This window comes from Sparus aurata, chromosome 6 (assembly GCF_900880675.1).
Source record: "Sparus aurata chromosome 6, fSpaAur1.1, whole genome shotgun sequence".
NCBI lineage: Eukaryota > Metazoa > Chordata > Actinopteri > Spariformes > Sparidae > Sparus > Sparus aurata.
In genome coordinates this window covers 32,088,726-32,112,152 of record NC_044192.1, presented here as the reverse complement: position 1 = coordinate 32,112,152, position 23,427 = coordinate 32,088,726, and the positions used below count along the sequence as shown (strand labels likewise).

General features: G+C 40.1%; 1 protein-coding gene and 1 non-coding gene across 4 annotated transcripts in view; one reads left to right on the top strand and one right to left on the bottom strand.

Moving 5' to 3' along the window:
* cntn6 (contactin 6) overlaps window positions 1-23,427 on the bottom strand; it is a 127,511-nt gene that overhangs the window by 80,252 nt on the left and 23,832 nt on the right. The window lies entirely within an intron of this gene.
* On the top strand, window positions 8,632-8,704 carry trnak-uuu (transfer RNA lysine (anticodon UUU)). Its single transcript has one exon. It is a non-coding gene; the product is annotated as a tRNA-Lys (tRNA).

Sequence of the window (23,427 nt, the reverse complement as noted above, 5' to 3'; positions counted from 1 at the left end):
TTAATGAAATAACCATCAGCAGGGTAAAATGACAGTTTTTGTCATGGAGGCTGGTGGCCTGGAGGACAGCAATAAAACAGCTTTTTCTGATTAGTGGCCGTCACGACCATCTGTTTTGGTCTGAGATGCTGGTGCTCTAGCGTGACATCCAGTGGCACAAAATGTTGTATATGGAACCCTCAAAAAAGGCGGGTAAAACAACTATTTTCAGTAGGATGTGTCGAATTCAATGTTTTCAGCCGATAAAAAAGCCAGCCCCCACAGCCTGCCCTGAGACATTTACGTACGCAAATTCAATCTCACAGTTGGGAAATGTTTGTCTGATGCATTTGAGGAAAAACAGGGGCTTTGAAGTGCTGTATTTGCTCCCTCTGGAATAATATCTCTGAGTAATCTTAGCTCTTGGAACAGGTCCTGCACGTTCATCTCCTGAGAGTCGGTCGTGCTCAGTGCCTCTCTCAGTCTGATGCAGTGCCCTTGTGAATCAATATCATCTGTTAATAAGAATATCCTTTAACCTTTTCATATGCTTGCAGTTCATTTGTTAACTCGTCTAGGACCTATGATTGTTACCCAAGATGGAACAATCGCATAGGTTTTTCTTGTAATTCAACCTGTCACCAGGCAGACAGCAAGTTTGATAAAAAAGAAAAATAATAGAATAAAAAAAAAAATGTTTGTGAGGCCCAGTGTGCACACGACCAAGAAACTGACAGTCACTTAATTGTCGTCAAAAATCCAACAATGTGTCTCTCACTGAATGGTGTGGAAATTACAAATCCAAGGATGTCTTTAAAAACATTTCTTTGAAGACTACTTTGTAAGGGGTGAATTACAGCACTTTGCTGTTTAAAAGTCGAGCAATCAAAAGAAGAAAATGGAATAACAATGTCACCAAAACCAATCAACCCATCTTTGTTTCCTCAGTTGAGCACACTCCAATCAAAATGAAAAGATTGTTTTGGTAAGCGCCTGGGCATATTATATCCATGAATAAAAAAAAAAAAAAAAAAGCTGAGGATAGAAAAACGGTCCACTCGAAATTACAGTTTTCAGTGCGATGCAATAACAGCTCTGTGTGCAACATGAAAAACACCAAAACAAATTTTGCTGCGGAAAAAAAATTGTCTCGATCATAAATTGCTGATGCTGTAACACCCGTTTCATCACACCATACAGTATCATCACAGCTACTCAGGCTTCTGTCGAAAACTGCCCGGTCGTCTTGCTGGCTTGGCAATTGTAGCTGTCAGTCACCTGAATAATGTGGAAGACGGCGGTGGTATTTCAGACGAGAGCGAGGGATTTTATCATCTTTCCTCCTGTAGGTCACACAGCAAATGACTAATTTTAGCAAAGGTGTGGTAAAGACAGTGAGTGCTTTTTTTTTTTTTTTTTGGACGAGGCTTCGACTGAGCTTCGCCGGAGAAGATATCAGGTTCATGGCTGTCTGATTATCCCCCCTGACATCCTGAAAGTGAGCCTACAAGTAGTTTGCCCGGGCTGGGAGGCTCACAGCTACAGACTTCAATAGGAAATGTGGCAGAACATAAGAAGAAGCTGCACAATAGAGTTGCTATATAAAAAATTCATACCATTTTGTTGCTTCCACAGTTGAAGCTCTTCAGAGGCTCCAGTCCTGGCTTCTTGGAGGACGGCTAATGAAGAGAGAACTCTGCTCTCAGCTCTCAGGAGATTTTAAATGTCACTCTCAGTGAGAGCCTGCAGGGTGGAAACTGGCCATCATATAGATTAAATTCACTTCTGATGCTGTGGAGTCTTTAACAATCGCTCTTTCATGCGCATTTCATGTTTGTCCAGCAGTACAAGGATCAAATGCCGGCTTGCAATTAACTTGTTGAGAGAGAGAGAGAGAGAGAGAGAGAGAGAGAGAAACTGTCAAAAGGTAAGATCACAACCCTGAACCTGTGCCCAAAGCTCAAGTCTAAATTTAATTTGTAAGGATGAAGGAGCCTTCAAAGCCTCTTAACACAACAAAGGACATGGATTTGGGGGTCTAAGTGACGGTCAACATCAATTGATGGCAGTCCATCTGCTTAAGTCACCCTTTCCACCCACAGAAAAACACAAACACACACACTCACAACCTCAGTGTGAAGACATGAGCCTTATCTGGTGACTGGGTAGATTAAAAACGACATGAAGCTTCTTGAAACGATGTTCAACATAAATTCAGACATTAATATATATATATATATATATATATATATATATATATATATATATATATATATATATATATATATATATATAAAAAGGTGTGTGTTACTCGACGATCTGCCAAATAATGTGACATTTTCAGTGTGTTTCTTTTCAAAACAAACAAAAAAAAAGTCATTGATGGATGCTGAGTCACACCTCACCACTGTTTGAATAAACAGCAAACAATGCTCTGTGCAGCAGTGGATGCATGACTTCATGGCTCAGCAGACTGATGGTGGGCTCACACAAGATCCCCTTTCAGGTGATCTCATGGAGAAGCAGATGTAAACAAAATGGAAATGCAAGAAACAAAAGACAAAGGGTAAATAATGTCTAGATGAGAGGAGAGAAGCAATCAACAAAGGTTTTCTTTTCTTCAGTGAAAACTGGAGGTGAGATTCTGAGTTGCTGTCAACAGTAGAATGCTAACTAACGATAGCCTCAAGGTCTACAGTGTTGCTTGGGAGCTTCTCTCATTGGTACCAATGTGATCATACAGATTTGGAGAAGACTGATTCTGGAAACCCCATCACATTACCAGATAATCTATGCAGAACACCAGTACTGGTATTACAATTGGATAACCTACAGGGGCAGTGCCACTGGACCTCAAATTATGTAAAGTTATAACACTGTCTTATAACACTAATAACATTACTAGCAAAATACCTTCGCTAATTAAATCCATGCTTTCCTTATAACCACAGAGGCTACACCAATGCAAGCGACTAATATGCCTATTTTGAAATTAATAACTTTGCTTACTGTATGCAGTTCACTCTAACAACATTAAATTGTTTACTAAAGACCGAATAATCGACTATCACCTCCATTAGTGCAAAGAGATCAGCACCAATGTTGAGTTTGTACCACTTTGGGTGTTCTGTAATTTTTCTTGGGTGTTGAAGTGTGGAGCTTTAATTCTAATGTGATGCTGAACAGTTTGATGAATAATAATGCATCAGATGTTAAATTTTTGAGTAGCATGTCTTGAACAGGCGCTAGTTGTAATGAAACCAAGGCAGAAAAATATACCGCATGCAAGTGGGAGGGGGTGGCATTCTGGAAAACATCTCAAAGAGCTATATGTCAAAGAAACTATATTTCAACATGGCTCAGAGGGACATTCAATTGATTTAGAGCAGCTGCATAAAGTAAGGGGACTTTAGAGGGAAAGACTTTTTAAAAAATGGTCGAAATCGACACAGCAGGGGGCCATATATCGAGACTTTTAGCCTCTAGTATGACCCAAAAACACTCAATCCTACACTTCCCACAATGCGACTGGATAGCTTCTGTCGTTAGACTCTCACTGACTGCTGGGCTTTGTTTTTCACGCTGCACACTGCAAAGTTATAATGCAGTCTTTGTAATCTCCAAGCACAAAGCCCAGATAACCCTAATGACATCACCACGGTTATTTACTCCTACATTAGGAAGTCCTCTGTGGCTCCTCTAGAGGACATTAAAACTGTTTCCACAAGCAAAGTCACACCGCTCGTGATACGTAGACTCGACTTGATGATTTCCCCTCTTTAAAAAACATCCCATCCACTCGAAATGTATTTAACATTGGGCCAAAAAGCTTAGTTAACCTATTTCCTCAGATCCATGATGAGAATTTAAGATAGATTAGATCAAACTCTGATATTGATCTCTGTGGGAAATTAGGTAATGAAATTAGGTAATGGAGTACATTACTCTCTGTTTTCATTACTGCGGTGCTGAATCGTGGAGCAGACTTCTGCTCGTGAGCACTGGGGAACAATTGTCTGTGCTGCTTCTTCATCACTCCCCGTACATCAGAGCCCTCAGATTAATCTCCATTAATACTGGAGGGCTTGTTTGCATGCTGAAGGCCTGTTGTCAAAGCTCATGAGAAGTTTTGATTGCTGAGGCTGTTCACAAAACAGTTGTGCAGTTGAAATTAGGGCCGTTTCTATGTCCCATGACAGTGTCGAAATCTCAGCTGACAGCTCCTCTGTCCAAAAGGGAGTTTGACAGAACTGCATATTGAAAATCTAACAACATCAGTCTGCACACAAAGCGGGTGCACAAATAACCATAGAGGACACAACTGCACCTGTTTTGAAAGCTGAGACATTTCAATTTCAGGATGCAAATACCTTGGGATTCCTACCACCAGAGGGTCATGCACTGCAAAAATCAAGAATCACCTCCTGGAGAGCAAAACATCCCCTGCACACAATGCAGTTTCAAACACATAGGATCAACTCCCAGCTGAGCTTCAGTTGAAACCAAAGTTATAGAAATGTTAAAACTCCAGACAGTGACTGTCAGCGTGTCTCTGCTAAAGGGAAAGCAACATCATGAGATCATCAAGCCTATCATTAACATGTCACACTGAAGATGTTTCCTTACATGATGATTTTGGTCATTAAGTTCTGTCAGTCAAGGCTGAACAATATGTGGTAAATAAGTACTTGTGGTGTCATTTAATGCTAGGGTTGGTAACTTATTCTGGATGCAGAGCTGTTCCGTCATAAGCCCACGCAATCGTCTTATCTGACCTGTATGATTAGACTGGACAGGCTACCTCTCCATTTTACCTGCATGCACTCTTCCCATGCACTCATTGCGCATGACTGGAGTCTTTCAAGAGGCCAGCGGGATGCACTGTGAAAGCAATTAGTGAGCTAGTCACAGGAGAATGGGAGAGAAAGTGCAGCCAAAATGTCCCAATAGTGACATGCTAACCTGACAGCGGTGAGTACTAAAACCATCCATGTTTGTCGGAGTTGGATATGGTTAGTGACGAAAACAATATGCCTCGCTCACAGTACACAGCCCTTGAGTCTGTAGCTCAGTAACTACTGTCGCTAACATAGTAGCACTAGGCACACAGCCCCTGAACCCAAAAATGAGTGAGCAGCAGCACCAGTGTCCGAGTGTTGTTCAGCTGCTAACCAAGTAGCACAGTGTTCTCCAATCCTGGTCCTTGGGGCCCCACTGTCCTGCTTGTTTTATATGTTTCTCTGCCCCAGAACACCTGACTCAAATGTTCAGCTCGTCATCAAGCTCCTGAAGCCTGAAGATGAACCCTTCATTTGAATTAGGTGTTAGGGCACGGAAACATGCAGGGCAGGGGGTCCCGAGGACCAAATTGAAGGACGGTGGAGTAGCACAAAGCTCACAGCCCCTGAGCCAAAGCGGCGGCAGAGACAGGCTGTTGTATAGCTGCTAACTGAGTAGCAAAAAGCATTCAGCCATTTAGCCATGCTAACCCAGCTAACACACACTGTTGCACCAGGTGGCTGCTTCGAACTGAGGTATGTTTGTGATGGCTGTTTGCTTGTGTTTATATGCTGCCTTTCTGAAGCATGTGTAACGTTATTTCTTTAAACCAATTCAACCACTTCAGAGCGTACTGAACACAAACTAACCTGATAACTTACAAATCCAGCAGCTAGCTCCACCTCTGAAATGACGCTCCGATATCTATCCTTGTTTTCTCTCAGGCTCGGTCCAATTCTTACTTTTAACACTTATTTCATTTAAAAAAAGAGAGGCCTGAAGTTAGTAGGTTTTAAATTGTTGTTTTTTCAGTAGTATCTTGTCTTGCGGGCTCAATACCAACCGCACCTTTAAAAGGTGCAATAAGTAAGAAATTCTATTAACACATTCAAAAATTCACTAAATTATCAACAGAATGTGATACAACAGTACTGACATTATGTCAAAGATGTCTATGTGTTGCCTTGCAGAGATATCTACTGCAAATAGCACACTAACCAGCAAGCCCCTCGCCGGTTCGTACCTCAAGAGGTGGTAACCCAATAATAAGTGACACCAACACTCCCCCGATGCTCTGAGCTCCCAGGTATTACGACTGCTACCTGCACAGTTAAGTTAACTGAGCCTACTTGCTAACATTAGCAACAGTAAGCCGCAGTAGGAAACAGTTAACGATTACACTGTTTATATGATGCCCCCTACTTGCTTGAAATATAATTCTTGCATATATCACCTTTGACTTGCCATGTTTTTTTGTTTTATCTATAAATCAAGCTACAGACCTTTATTTGTGGATATAATACTCAACAAGATATCATACAAAAATAAATCTTGTTTCAAGAGTAATAGAGTCAGATAAAATAATGCGCATGCTGGTTGTTCAGTCACAAAAAGGCTCTAAATTATCCAGCCAAGTGCTTTCTCCTTTGTGATTTTATCTTATTTTTCCTCTGATATTACTGTACAGGAGTGGTATAATTTGGTTTATTTAATGGTTAATGGGTTTTCTCAATTATGGTAATAATGAAACTGCTGGAAAGACACTTCTGGCAGTGTTTTAAACCTGATACAGCTAACAGCTTGGTATTGCGGCTGCTTGACCTTCACGTTATCTTCAACGACTGACAGAACAAGTTGCTTTCATGAAGTTAAGCTCAAAATGATGATATTATGTTGTTAAACGTTTAACCGGTACATTCTGACAATTCTGTTCGCCAGCTGTCAGCCATTTTCACTTGACAACTGCCAAGCAAACTGCTAGGTACCTGTCAGATATTGATGTGATGCAATTACTTACACTGTTTCTGTTTCTGAAGAGTAAAACCTGCCACTATGAAGGTCTCATAATACAGAGTGGTGTGCTGATTCCCACCAAACCACGGTGTGTCCTTGTATCCTTGACCAAATGTACAGACACCGCAAGAAAACAGGATATTCGCAAAAAATGGCATGATTTTATTTTATTTTGTTTAATCAACTCACAGACAGTAATGACTAAGTTATGACAACTATTATTATAGAGGGTGAATCAGCAGGCGGCAGCTTAAACCCTTAACTGTAATTATGCAAGTTATAATTAAAATCGCAAATCTTGCCATCCGAAAATGACACTCTGAAATCAAAAAAGTGATATCCCTTAAAAAGATATTAATCATTGATCTGTAATATCAGTAATAACACTGTACTCACCAAGCTATAAGCTGGGATCTGGGAGCACAGTTAAGAAGTCTGACATGGCAAGAATTTCGATCAGTCAGACTATAACACAGATTTTAACACCTCACATTATCCAAACATGCCAATATTTTGGGTGCTCTCTCTTTCAGTTCACCTCCAAATAACGTTTTCAGATAATCTGGCTAAACTGTTGAATATAAAGTGTAATAGTGTAACTGCATTAGCGTGATAATATCATAACCCAAATGATGGCCAAAGATACAATAACAGGCTGTGTTGGGGAATAACATATACATGTAGTAATTTACAGTGATAGTAATATGTTACAGAGAACAAAATACAAATTAAATAACAGTTATGAATCACCATGCTGGTGATTACAACAGGGTACACCAGAGTATATTTTTCAGTAAAAACGGATTTGTAGAAAAACTTTGCATCTTTCATCTATCTTGATGTCTAGACTGACTCTATTCATTACGCAGTATGTGCTTAAAGTTCAAGCATAATTTTTGAGTGGTTCTCTTTTAAAGATGAATGCACCTGCCTGTGACAAGCCGACAACATCAGCAGGTGGCCAAGTTGTCAGACAAGAACGTCTTTCTGTGCTGGAAAGTGGACAGTAATGTACTCATGAAGTCAGAGGCTGATGCCAACATAACTGTTCACTGAAAAGCCTGTTTACATTGGTTCAAATGATGTCCACATATCGAAAGGCTCAATGTTGAGGAAACATCTAAGTTGACATAATGATAAGTCACACTGAATAACAGCACATCCTCATACCTAAACGAAAAGGTTGATTGCCTATGACTATGACTAAAACAACATGAAAGTTGCAGCATACCAACGACAGATGTACCGGACCGTCTCCATATTGATGCAGTGGGTTTCAGTTTTGGCCACAAAACTACTCGGTAAGGGTTAGGAAAAGATTGCTGTTTAGGATAAAATGGTATTTTACTTATGTTCTTAATAACTTAAGTTACATGTGTGCATACATTGAATAATTTAACAAAATTAGGAAGTAAAATAACTCTCCATTGACTTTTGCTTTCACACAGGACAGGAACAGCAGTCTCATGGGTGAAAGTCATATTTTGCCCAACCACAAACCCTGTCCTCCTCCTTTTAAATAATTTATAGCTCTTTATATTTGACTTTATACTCCTGCTTCTTTTTTATTCTTTAACATAATCCATCTGACTGCATCATTTGCTGCTGTAATAATTACTATGACCTATAGTGAGTTACATTTATGATAAATATGAGTCTCATGTATGAAAGCGACACAACCCACACATAGGTAACTTCAAAACCATTTTGCTATCCTAGCTGCACTGCAGGGTTTGAACATCCCTTTTTTTAGCAAAAGCAATCTATATTCTCTTTTTGGAGCAGCCACAATGTGGGATCCTGTACTCGATAGTAAGACGTAAAGCCCAATAGTAAAAACACCTTAATATGCCTTGGAGAGCCTGGATAGCTCAGATGGTAGAGCATCAGACTTTTAATCTGAGGGTCCAGGGTTCAAGTCCCTGTTCAGGTGCAACAAGGATCCTTGTAATGGCTCCTGCATTTAGCGTTTCACGAAGGTATGGCTCACATGAATGCTCTTGCATGCATTGACCAATATTGAGAATAGTGCATTCTCTTGTTGCCTTTCTCTTATGACGTCCATTAGAATTTTATTTCAGTTTAAAATATTTGTAAGAGAAGTAATAGAAAAACTAATGACATGTAATATGTTTCAATACTTTAACAAAGTTATTACAATAGTTACATGAATTATTACATTTTAAACATGCTAAACTCATCTTAAATCTATTAGATTTCAATTGTAACTTTCCCAATACTGACAATAAAAGCAGAGCTTAAAGAAATTGTATTGTTCTACAATAAAAGAAGGCTCGACAGCCCCCAAATATTAATAAAAGGTTTGGTTGTTACATCTTAAACTTACTCATCCAAACAGCAGCATCCCCTACAGTCTCCTTTACCCTTGCCCTCCCATGCACCCCCAAACTCACATCCCTCAGCCTCAGTGGTTTCAATTAATTTGGCTCCCACTGAGTCTCAGCCTGAGAATATCAACCCAGGAGACAAGACACCCATTACTGCCAGGGCTCCAGCTCCATTTGTACTATACGGCTGAGGAAAGAATGCTCAGAGGGTAATAACACTGTTCTCGACATCTGGAATGAGAGTTGTATACGCACATCTATTTTCATTATTGGCTACAATGACATTTGCCAATTGACTAAAAGCTGGAGCTTGTGGATACAGAATTTTTAATTTAATTTTTTTTTTAAAGTATAGTCAGAGAAACCTGGATGGTGCATTGTGAGCGTTTCTAGCACAGGTGCTCGCGTACACCCTGAGCATGGAGATGTGCTGAAGGTTGCATGACCGTGTCCTTGCACTTCTGTGTGATTGGTCTATATTTGGTAAGCGAGCCACCTGGATCCTTAGTCAGACACTAACAAGCTAACTGCCTGTCATTTTAACCAGGGACACCTATGTCAAGCTGTAACAATGAAGGTGAATTTATGTTGAAAATACCATAGATGCAAACAATGTTGCAGAAAATAGTGGAATCATAATAAATAAAATAGTAAAAATCTGCTCATTTTCAGGTTAGACTTCCAATGAAGATGGCTATGCACTGCAAAAGTAATATAAAGAAAAAACATTTTTAAAGATGACATGAAGTGTAGCCGTATCTGAGGATCTTCAATGCTTTTGCCAGACAAGGACGTTGATAAATGGTGGATAGTCGAAACACAAAATCTACTTATTTAGCTGTAACCAGACTTTTTGACTGTATCCAACAGCAGTCTGCAGTCATTGGAACATGCTCAGGTATCATAGGGCTTAAGTGCAGTACAGGACCTAAGTGGCGTGATAACAGGTTTAGGATATTCTCCCCATATGACTATATTTGGTAAGGGAGCCAACTGGATTCTTACTCAGGCGCTAACAAGCGAACTGCCTGTCATTTTAACCAGGGACACCTATGTCCAGCTGTAACAATGAAGGTGAAACTATGTTGAAAATACCAAACAATGTTGCAGGGTCTAGCAACAGTGGAATTGAGAAATGTTTCATGAAAATTATGCAGCTACCCTTAGCAAAAAGTAGTTTATTCAAGTGTACTAAAAGTATACTTATTTTATACTAAAACTGAGGCAGTATACTTGAAGTATACTTTTTATATACTACATTTTATATACTTAAGAAAAGTATAGTGAAGTATACTTGGCTTATACTGAAAAGTATAAAGAATAGTCTAAAACTAAGTACATTAATACTTAGACTTATACTTTAATACTAAAGCTTATACTTGTACTTTAGTATACTGTGGACTATGGCGCAAAGACTCTTGGGTATTCTGTTGTTGTTGGTGTAATTATGGTTCGTGAATGTGTTTGTGAATAAGATGATTTGTAAGACTGTTGCGGTTTAATTGACATCCTTGTTCTGTGATTAAATTGTGTCGAATTAACAAAGATGATAAAAATGTTGGCACCGTGAGTGAAGGGGTGTTTTCCGGGAGAGACTTCCTGTCTGTTAAGTTGTGGACATGAAAGATAATAAATGGTGGATCTCTTGCTAGAGAGACACATTAAAAGTACTGATACTTACAATATCTTGATGTTAGGGTTGAGTCATTGAGTTGTGCTTACATTTAATTTAGCAGAATAAAAATGTTATTCACTACACATATTTACTTTGTATTACCCCTGTTATAAACTTACATGTTAATAAACTAAAATGTGGATTAGTAGTTTATACTTAGTACACTAATAGTATATAGATGAGTGTACTTGATGTATACTTGAAAGTGTACTTCTGTAAACTTAAAATGACCTTATAAAGTATACTTAAAGTATACTTTTATAAACTTAAAATGTTCCAATTTAGTCCGAAGAAGTATCAAATTAGTATACTTTCTAGTATGCTACAAGTACATGGTCCATAGTATACTTACTATACTTATACTCAAGCATACTTAATAAAATGAACTTCAAGTATACTACTTTTTGCTAAGGGTAGGGTAAGAGATTGAACATCTAGAGTATACTAGTAATTATTTTCCACTGAAGAGACATTTCTCAGGACAGCCTTTGGATGTAACAAACCTTAGTCTTGCAATGCTAAGGTGAGAGCACGCATTCAAAAGGGTGCACATGACAAGTACAATTTGAGTAACACACAATACCAAAGCGCCAAAGACACAATCCAACTACCTGAAAACACGAGTTGTCGATCTACAGTAGCACCCATGAACATAAAACTGTGCATCTTTCATGCTACACTTTGTTGTTTCCATCATTCAAGAATACAACAGAAAACATGCAGTACACAAGTTGTAACAAGCTGTATTTGCCATCACACAGCAAGAGGTCAGATAACTACATCTCATGAAGAGTGAAGGTAAAAACTGTTCCGGCTAGAACATTGAGAAATTCTGAATTTGGATCTGGTAGTAAAATTAAATTTCAAACTCTGTAGAATCTTTACAATACAGGATTAGAGCCACTGGAGCCCTGTTAAGTGTTTGAACACTGGGAGAGTATGCACAGGAGCCATAGGAGCCATACAAATGTTATAATCTTGAACAAAGTCATTCATTCTAGGGCTTTTCCAAAACTGACACTAGTATTTAAAATGTCTAAAATACTGGCTAAAATGCTGGAATTGGTATTGTACACAAGTCTACATACAGATCTCATTCCATACAATGTATTTGTTAAACAGGACCTTTTTTCCCAGCAGCGTCCTGCACACCCATATTAAATTTAACAGATTCCTTTAATCGCACAAGTAACTAATGTCCATTACCTTAAAACAACTTGTGTGACTAGAGCAAATCCATAAAGTAAATTCTGTTTAAGGTTTGTAATATTTGTGTTATGATTATAATATATACAACATATTTGATATATTCAACTTTTGTCAGGGTTCATACTGATCCCGGGTATCAGTAATCAAGCAGGCATATAACCGATATACATTTGCAGTAAAAATAAAATCGTAGTGTTAAAGTTGAGAATAACCACTGATGGAATGTAACTTACCACAATTTAGTAACGTACGGTACTTCAGTGCAATTTTTCTTTATACTTCCGCTTGTCCACATTTATTTGATAACTTCAGTTACTTGTCACTTTGCTGATTCGGATTATTCCATGTTGATAGGCTGTTGTTGTAACATGTAACCAATCACACTGTGTTTTGTGATAATCGGCCAGGCTGATAATCGGTCTACCCATACACTAGAAGAAAAGTTAGTTCCGAATTTAGTGAGCATCATCCTCTGGGGAAGATAATTGTCCCTCTGAAGTTGTATCACATTAGTCGGGGAAATGTTTTAGTCCGATCAATCGATCGACCGACCGACTTCATGATGTCAAAGTGTGTGCACCAAAATCAGTGTGCTTACTGATCCTAACCCTGAACAATGAAAATACAGCTTCTGAATGCGGAGAAGTCACTCCAAGTCAAGTCTATTTAAGCTAATATGACATACAATGTCCCAAGGCACTTTACAAACCTACAGCATCAACGGTTCCTGACCCTGAGCAAGCTCTCGAAGAAAACATGGAAAAACCCTAAAACTGAAACAGGAGGAATTGTTTTCTGTGGCAAACACGGTAGCACACGGCTGGGAAACACACTGTGATTTTCATGCAGTAATCATAAGAGCAAAGGTCGCTGAAGTCAAGCAACACATTTCGTCATCCATTATACATGAGACCACGGCTAAGTAACAGTGCAGCTCCTGGGCCTCTGCTGCTGTTGTGTATGGAGATTACGAGTCGGTGTGAAAATGGATCTTTCTGTGTCTTAGAGCCACATTCCCTGAAAGCCCATTCTTACTCTCCTGAACTCCCCTGAACGGCTGTGCTCTTTATCCGCGCTAAAGTCCTGTGACTTTGATCTGCTCGCCATCATTTAAGACGAGGTTTACTCTAAGTCTATTTGAAGCCAAGAGCCATCAAAGCTCGCGCTGTCGAGCCTTTCACACCAGTGGCCTCCACATATTCTTCATGTTGCAGCTCCATTAGACAAGCTCGCCTCTTAATTGCGCAGCACTATCTGGCACATACAGGGGAACTGTGTTGCTGCAGTCTGCAGTCCAAAAGGCTCATTTCACTTCCCTGTCGGTGCTTCACCACCGTAGACGAGAGACTTCCTGCGGAGACACCTTTAACATCCTCTTGTCACTTTAATTGATGGCAAAATTGCTACTGGTGATCATTAACAACTTGGAGCACTTCTGACTGCAGGTGGCTGTGTGTTGAGGGGCTTCAACTCATTCATCATTCACTGAAGTCCTTCCTCTTACCTCAATTAATGATGATGAACGCCAGATTTTCTCCACATGTGTCATTAACAGTGATATTAGTTAATGGTGCAAATACACAAATAATCAAAAAATCTGCTAATTTTCAGGTTAGGCTTCCAATGAAGATGGCTACACACTGCTAAAGTAATATAAAGAAACATCTTTAAAGATGACATGAGGTGTAGCTGTACCCGAGGATCTTCGATGCTTTTGCCAGACAAGGACGTTGATAAATGGTGAACAGTCGAAACACAAAATCCACTTACTTAGCTGTAATCAGAGCTTTTGGCTGTATCCAACAGCAGTCTGCAGTGAGTGGAACTTGCTCAGGTATCATGCGGTTTAAGTGCAGGTTTAGGATATTCTCTACATATTTAAGTGTCTGCAAGGCCAAAAATAAATCTCTTTGCTCATCAACATTAGACCCATTCTCACTGCCCTTTCAGTGCAGGAATCATGCAGCGATACTCCGCCTCACCGTCTGTGTGAAAGTTACAGATGCTGAGAGGGGGGACAGTTTCACTGCAACTCTGATCCGCCTCCGGAGGTAGTATCAGAGCCACAGCAGAGGCGAGACGGCATCTGTGTGAATGGAAAAGCTGGAGGCGCGGATTAGTGGTGTGAAGATCTGATGGATTTTCACAGTCTCACAGCTAAACAGACCCTTCACTCTTCAAGAGAAAGATCCAACACTTCAACCTAAAAAGCAACACTACAGGACCAAACAACAGTAATGTGGAGACTGGTTGTCTTTTTGGCAACAAAAATACCACAGTTATACATGGAGAAGTGTCTGTCATCCTGTCTGTCCTATTGAAAACCTGCCAGTTCACACCAGTGTACCTAGACGAGACAGTCAGTATGTTTACATGCACAGCTTAGTCGGATTACAGCCATAGTTTGACTATGCTACCCAATCAGACAACTGCAATTGTCTGAGTATGCATGCCGGTGAGAAAATCGAATTATTGGCCGGAGCATGACATACCCCGGTACGATAGGTGGCGCTGTACCCATTTCAACTAGTGGTCACAGAACCACGTCCGGCTTACCTCTTTACGTCACCAGCAACAACAAACTCTGTCTCGGCATTTGAGAAAGATGGCGTACGAAGAGCAAGATGAAGCTACATCTTTGTACATTTCGTATATGGTGTACATGATAATCACACAAAGTAGATGCACAATGGTGCTCTTGCTTGCAGTTATTTCGGAGGAAAGACGCCACCGCCGTCCTTATACTTCCGGCTCAAGGCCCTGGGAAAAAAATCTGGAGCCTGCGCAGAACGCAAAATGCGTTCCGATCTGATGGAACGTATACATGCACGAGTAATGCGACTATCAATCGAATAACCTAGGTGTTTTAATCGGACTATGAGAAAATCCAAAATCAGACTAAGGTGTATACATGCATCTTAAAAATCCGATCATAGTTGAACTAACCCGATAATTCGGTTTTCTCGAGTGTCATGTAAACGCACTGAGTGTATCATCTCAATTGCAGCGACACTCTTCTGCCATCTTAATCGCAGACTTTTCAGATTTTTTACTAACTGTTTTTCAGTGCCGTAAAATATGAATGAGCACAATGATACTAGGTTACTATCTGCAGTTGCATTTGTAGAAGTGATGAAATGGCAAAATCGAAACGTGTGCGCCCCGCGAAGTGAGCTGCGTGGGAAAGAATAATAAAGGAGCGCGGTGGAGAGGTGTGGTTGGGTGAGAGAGAGCGAGTGGTGGAGATCGGCTGTGAATGCAAGACTAGCAGAGAAAGAACAGTGAAGTTGTAAATTAAGCAGAAGGTTGCATTGATAGAGAGAGACAGAAAATGTATGTTTCCAACAATTTTCAAACCTAGAGAAATCCACAAGTTAAATCAAGGTAATGGTGTGTTGTATTTGGACACCTATCGCTACTTACAGGGAGGAGAAGTCAGCGACAAGACTACACTAAAGATGAAAAGGACTTTATACCATTACCCGGAGCAGTGGTTCAATGGTGTGTGTTCACCAGTGACAAATCTGGTTAAAAATCCACAGCAGGCCTACCACCCGAAAATGTTACTTAAAACCAACCAAACCCTCAATTATACACTATACTACTATTTTATTTAATCACTGATGCACATAGTTTTTTGACCAGAAAATATCTTGATGTCAGCTTATCAAAAATATCCATTACTTAACAACCACAAAGGCCAAGATTGTGTTTCCTGGACAACTGAATTGGCCGCCGCTGAATACTCTGAACCCCTTGTAAACATAAAGCCATATGCACTCTGTATGACTGCAGCGTTTTACATTACACATTACAGTGAAAGAAATACCAGAAATATTCATGGATCTGACAAATGAAAAAGGGAAAAATTATATACACAGCAGGACAAAGGACAGGAACCAAGCAAAGGAGAGCTTCAAAATGCTTCAAAGGGCTGATTTTATTCTATATATCTACCGTAGAACCCACCAAAATGTCATACTAGCTGATTTGAAATGTATGTCTGAAGCATAAACAAAGACATGCAATGATATCTAATAGTTCCTGGTATGTGTGGGTCAATTTGATATAAATATCTTTAATTTCATAAAGTACAGCAAACGAAGGAGCTACATATCTTGTTGGTCGATCACAATCTTGTTCAGAATTGTAGTTTGTAGTGAACTATGTACACGTGTGCTGAAGTACAGTCATGACTTTAGGCAGATGTCCGCTCCGTGCCCATGAGAACACCGCACTACCGCACTGCTAATTTCATCATGCTAACATGTTAAAAAAAAATGTTTACATGCTGATGTAAATGGAACAGGCTTAACTTTTTACCACGTTTACATCATAGTTTAGCATGAATCATCTCACTCAAAACCATCCTTTTTGCGCTATAGAAAATGTCAGGGGGTTGCCAGTGCCATTAGGTTATATTGCGTAGTAACCATGACGATGTTGGGAACATTTTAAAGGACAAGTGAAAACCACATGCTGATGGTGCTAAAAGAAAGGGTCATGTAATGGTGAGGTGCAACAGTAGCTCAGTTGGTAGAGCGTGACCCATGTACAAAGGCCCTGTCCTTGCTGCAGTGGCCCAGGGTTTGAGGATCTGCGTCCTTTAGCTGCATGCTGTCCCCCCGTCTCATCCCATTTTCTGTCATCACTCAAGCTGTCCTGCCAATAACCCCCCCAAGTCCAATTATAGATTCACACTAATAGTGTAGCTAAAAAGTAAACAGTCACACAAGTGACCTATGCTTGGTCACTATTCTGTACAGTGAAGTACACATACGCTATTCTAAATTGTGAGAGCTTCTGCTTTTGCTCTACAGCCCTGAGCAGAGGGAACAGAGTTCGACTCAAGCCAAACGGATGGCTGGGGGTGGTGGTTCAGTCTCCTCTGACAGGAACATTGAAACACGTTAGTTCCAGGATTTCAGCTTTTACAGGCAGGTGGACACGCCAGGTGATGTGAGGTCATACAGGCCGTACGTCTCTCCCAGGTATCAAGTGGTTTCAAAGCAACACTGAATGAGTCAGCTGCATGCCAACAGGCCAAGTCTATGTCTATTGTGCCAGAGTAAAGAGTCAGTGGAAGCCAGGAGACCAATCTGGTAAAAAAAAAAAAAAAAAAAAAAAAAAAAAAAAAAAGAAACAAAAAAGAAACAAAAAAAACCTCTTTCTTATTCAGATAAAATATACAGTAAAGGGAGTGGTGCTGAACCTAGACCTGACCAACTGAATCAACCCCAGGTCATGACACTGCACCCCCAGGCTTGTACAGTAGGTACTTGGCATGATGGATGCATCACTTCATCCGCCTCTCGTCTTACCCTTACCCTGTGCCTATGGCACATACAAATTTGAAACGCAGAAACGTTGACAGCTAACATTTTATCCTGGCGACTGGGCTGAAATAAATTGGAATGTTGTCCTGTATTGATGGTGGTTGCTACTCTGGGAATGACCCATTTGTCTTTGCAACAGCACTGATTTGTAACTTTGATTAGTGATTGATGACATGGTTAAATTTTTTTGTCCTAGAGCCAATGCCAAAAAAACCCAATGGTATTATTTTAAAATTGTATCAGAAAAAATTAGCCAAGAGCCAGTATAATCATCATGTTGAATTAAATTATTAAATGCATATGTGCAATTTTCAGTATTTTAATTTGGGCTCCAAACAATATAGATTGTTGACCTGAACAAAGACTGGTCTCAATTGTCAAAATTGATTTACAACTATAATTTAAAATCCATTAAAAGAGACTCCATGACCCTTACCTATTGCTGTGCCACTTAGAGTTGACATGCTGTATTTATTGTATCTAGTTTGAGGAAATGCCACAAATCATTAACATTTACATGAACTTCTAATATTTCTCGTAAGAACAGTGTTGGGAAGCAAACAACACATCAGTACCATATGGGTAAAGGTAATGCCTGCACAAATGCATCGATGACCATCAACTGCTGATCAAAGTTACCAAAGTTGAAGCGAAGGTGCAGATTTGCTCACACCGTATGACCGTACCCTAATAGTGAGAAGTGTGAGAATCGGTTGTACACCTGCGTTATTATAATCGGATATTATGAGCCATCAGGTAATTTAAAGAGCTGATGAAGGAGCAGCTGATGCAAATCAGCTAATGGAAGCCCAACTTCAGTGTTCTGCCTAAAGCCACGCTCCAAGATTTCTAGCAACCCAAAGTGTAAGAGTCACAAAAAAATACCCAGAAATCTGGAAATCTTAAAAGGTAATTCAAAGTGCACTACAAACTTCTCCAAAATACCTCAAAGACTATTTTGCATTTCAGAAACAAATGTTCTTAGAGGCAGAGGGCTGCTGAGCTCACAAGCCAAAGCTTGATCGCATACCGTGTTCCAACAACGCAGCAGGAACTCCAGCTGTGGGAACAAGAATGCAACTTGCAAGCAGACAGACTGACTCGAGCAGGCATAACCTGAACCAGAGCAAAGTTGATTGAGTGAAACTGCTAAATCTATTTTGAGGGGATATGTTTTAGAACGTAGAAGTGTTTAGTATAAGCCAGGCTCTCTCAGAGTATTACGTTTCTCTGCTCACAGTCATGGGCCTCTATCATAAGTGTTTGACAGCTTTGGTGTGATCCCACTTACACAGCGGGAAAGTCTGTTTTGTTCCAGCTTTGCAATTGTCTTGTTTATTTTTCCAACCGCCAAGTCACAGGAGAACCAGGGACTGTACACAAAAAAGTCACACTGAGACTGAGAAAAAGTGTCAGCCGTTGTTTTTTTTTTTGTAACTTGTAAAGTAATACTTTTCTGCAAAAAGGAGTTGCAAAACAAATTTCACAATTAAAAGTTTAAACTTTGTGAGGAATAAAAAGAGAAAACTTTTTTCTGTTTGGTCATTTACTAAAGTTGACCTGATTGTGTCTTTCATCTTATTGAACCTCACCTGGAGGACGACCTTTGAGATTTACTGCCATGTAAAGTCAAACTGTCAACAGTAACTTAAATTAAATCAGCGAAAACACAGTTCTGTAACACATTCCGACATGTAATGTGTACATAGCCTAACCCCTTGCTGTTCGGGGTCTATTATAACAGATCAAGCATCTCTCACATACTGGGGTGGATTTGACAACAACAATAATAAGAAAAACTGTTTTCTGGGTCATGGTTCTTCTGTTGCTGTATGTCAAGTCAAGTATCACATGAACATTTTGTAAAATGATGTCAAAGATTGCATTATCAACCATGAATCAATGTGTGTTCATTGTTATTGCTTAAATAACAGAAATGTTGGGTTTCATACAAATTGAGTCTAATTTTCCTAGATTTGGACACATTGATTTCAGATCGAAAGCAACATTACTGCAAAGCAGTTTGAAGAAGACTGAAGTAGTTGAAGGTTTAATAAATAATCTGCACTGGACTGTCCATCTCTGAGGCTTCATTCAAGTAGAGAACACACTTTTACTTTAACAGCGCGTTTCACCGAAAAGTCAGCACGCTTATTATTCTGATGCTGTTTGTGTTTCTTGACGAGACATCAGCTGACAGCTGGGTAGCTAGCTATAGCAAGCCAACACTCCAGCTGTTTCCAAAGTGGTTAAGACAATCAGGTTACATTTTGATCTTGTTTACAGCTTGTCTGATTTCTCACTGTGTGTCTTGCCCTGTCAGAACTCCTTGTAGAAATGTCCTAACCTGATCTGAACCCTCTGTCTCGCCAGACAAGGACATAAATGCTGGACTATACTGCAGAAAAGAACAGCTTATTTTCAGTGATAGCACCTTCTTTTTCTTATACCCAAGAGACCCAAAGGTAAAATGTAAAAATCTTGCGTTTTACCATAATACGCACATGGCAACTATAGCATGATTAAAATGAAAAGGTATAACATGTAACATCTCTGCATTATGTAAGGGATAATGCCCGACGAGGTGTCCATAAACAGAAGTTAATGGACGACGCGGAGGCCTAAGAACCGTCCGACGCGCAGCGGAGGACGGTTGCCTCCGCGAAGTCCATTAACTTCTGTTTATGGACACCTCGAAGGGCATTATCCCGCTTATACCATGGTCACTTGCCAAAGAAAAGAAATTCGGACTATTAATTTACGTTTTCATGCGTTTTACAATCAAAATATAAAGTTTTTCACAAGCCATAATTTAGTTTCCCTGGTAACGCCTGAGGGTTTGACTAATACCTGGAACACTCATTAATCTCCCGTAAGATTCTTATGCAACGGAAGCGTTGTTCACTCCTCCAGTAAATAGGACAGACCATAGATACGACTTGGCAACGGGAGATATTCTAGTCCGCTCAGCGATGAGCCAGAAAGCTAACGCTATGCTAGCAAGATTCAAAGTCAATAACATTGCATACGGTTGACAAACAGTAAATATAATTTGACAGTATGCTAGCTAACACGATTAGCTAACTAACCAGTCATGTCATTGTCCCCAAATCAATAGCAAGATGTTCACGAACAAATGACCGGCCGTGGGTATCGTTACTGTGGCCGCAGCCTGAAGTAGAGAGTTGAACAGCGTATTCGCGTAGCAGTAAGTTTAGAGGGGAAGTGAACTTTCTGCAGCTTGTGTGTTACAGTCGCCACCCTGTGGTGTTCAGAGGATAAGACACTGAAGGACTGACAGTCAGACTGCACTCAGTGCTGGAAATAAAATATTAAGATTTGATACGCCAGCTAGCGCATTAATTTACAGCGGTGAACAGTCAATTTGACTGGAACTACTTAGTAGGTGTCCATATATCAGGGGTTAATGGACACCCTGCAGCCAATCAGAATCGAGTATTCCTCCAGACCATGGTATAAAATGTCTATAAACGACTATATCTTTCTTCTGTGTTTTGGTGAGTTGTCTGCTAACATTATCACAGTGGTTTCCAACAGTGTTCAAACCTAGAGGAAGCTGCAATTTTACTCAAGTAATGATGCATTTTGTTTTTCTCGCCTGTTGCTATAACTTCTGGGAGAGAGTCAGAGAGGGAGGAAGTCAATGAAAGAGACGAATACAACTTGAACAACAGTTTGTCTGTGAACATTTCTGCCCGTGTCACATAGATATACTTTCATCAGCGATAGTTAATGTGTTGTTTCACAATGAAGACAACAGCTACCATGATCCCACACTACTTACTCTTTTGTTTTTCGTTTGATTGTGAGATGCAGTTATGATATGGTTATGCTTACAGACTTTAATCGGAAAAAAAAACGGGTTAATAATTAAAGGCAAAACGCTAATCGCAGCTCTGTATAAGGACACGAATAGTCTCATGCATGAAAGCCAGATGTTCACCACCTTTACCTCCACTTAAATTTGCCCTGCCTTGGACACTGGGCTGAGAGATCTCTGCAATTACTTGGGTGAGTACTTTGCCATAACTAATAGAAAAAACTGGCCAAAGCCAGCAAAATAAGACCCAAGATGTAATAAACTGGAATTTTCCTTGAAACTTAATGAACGGATCTCATTTCCATACAAAAATACCTCTTCAGTTTGATCCTGACAGGAGCAGATCAGAAGCGCTCTGCCACCTCCCGCTCATGTGCTTTAATACAAGCTGTCCTGGTCGATCATAGCATCCAATTAAACGCTGCGCTTCACCTCTGTGTGAGGACAAACATTTAGCATTTGATAATGGGAAGCAGCAGTAAGTGGAGGAGTGACTAGGGGATGGCTTGGTAAAACACTTTCTCAGGACATGACCACACCTGGCTGCTGCTCGGAAAATGTGGCGAGGCTGAAATTAGTATGCAAAGCTTTTGTCCACTGAACATGGCGTTTGCAGCCTGTGACAAACCGTAATGAACTGAGCGGGGCTTTATCAACCGCACAGAAACCGGGAATGATCACAGCTTGCACGACAGTCGACAGAAAGTGGAGTGAAATCATTGCAGAGGGGGAAAGAGGCTTAGAGCGGAGAAGGCATTGTTTCTGTTGTTTCTTTGTTTGTGTAATCTGAACAGTCACATACAGTATGTGCACACGGCCTCCACCAGTCAATGCTCTCTCAGTTTATGCTACGGTTAGAGCACTTTATTCCTCAAAATATACACAAATTCAACACTAGGTGTACACCAAACTAGGCTTTTAAATAATCTACTGTGTCTGAGGATGTGACTAACAGTAATCAATCACTAACAGTATGCTGCCCCGATGCTGCAGGCACCTTGAAACAATCAGTCACTTTGATATTCTGTTGAATTTGGTTGCTCTTTTTAGGGAGACGCTGTAATACCAGGGAGCATGACATATAGGATGCACACCTCTGATGCATACCTTCAATAAAAGACAATTGAAATGACAATAAGATTTACTTCATTCCCTCTAATAGGTACAGAGATTGATGTGGGCCTCAAAGAGAGAAGCAATCTTTTGCAATCCAATTATGTAAAGCTGGCTGGTTTCCTTTTCACAGTCCTAGATCAATTGCACAGTGGAGAAAAGGAGATATGATCCACAGTATGAAGGCCTTTGGTGTAAAGACACGGCGGATAGGCTGGACGGGTCTTTTGTATTAACCTACGTGAATTGATGTCAGGGATGGAAGAGATCAAACAGGTATTATATCAAATAAGTGCAAAAATACCGCATATAATCATTCCAAAATATCTTTTTAAATGTAAATTGATGGCGTACCGTCACAAATCCTGGCCCATATAACCCTGTAAAGATGTCATAAATTAATTTTTTTGTCAGTTTCACTTCACTGTAACCTTGTTGAGGTTGATCAAGTAAAACAATTTGATTCTCAAAATAATAAATGCGCACTGGATTCAGTCTAACTAGAGAAAATACACGGCTGCAACCTGTCAGTTGCTTTCCTGACTGTCAAAAACAGAAAAGTGAAGGAGTGTTTTTTTCTCTTCCAGTACCTGTGACAGTTTGTGGCGCTAACCTCCACACACGCTGTTATTAAAGCGCACGCGACTGTACCGATCTCTGTTTTCCCTTTCCTGTCAGAGCCCGTTGAGCAATTTGAGGTTTCACACCAAGCCCAATTAGTTTGGTGGCAGGATTTATTGGAATGGAACTACCTCGATGCAGAACAAGAACCAAAGCATTTTCTGGTAAAAGGGAATGTCAATCAAATACATGTCGCACGGCGTCAAGGAAGAAATGAAACAAGGCTGATTCACACCGCTGCCTCACTATGGTATTACTCTGAACACTTTGGTGCTAAATGGTCTCTCTCTTCGCAGTCTGCTGGGGATGGAGAGAATGGCAACGAGAATCTGCTGGTTATTAAATGTGAAGGAACGCAAGCTGTGACATTTATCAACAACACTACCATTGTTTTTAACCAGGCTCATGTGATGCAATGCCAGTGGAGCAATACCATCAGCCGATATGGTCAGCGGGCTTAAATGAAACGCTATTGTTATACTATCTTTACATCAACTATCCATCTGCTCGGCC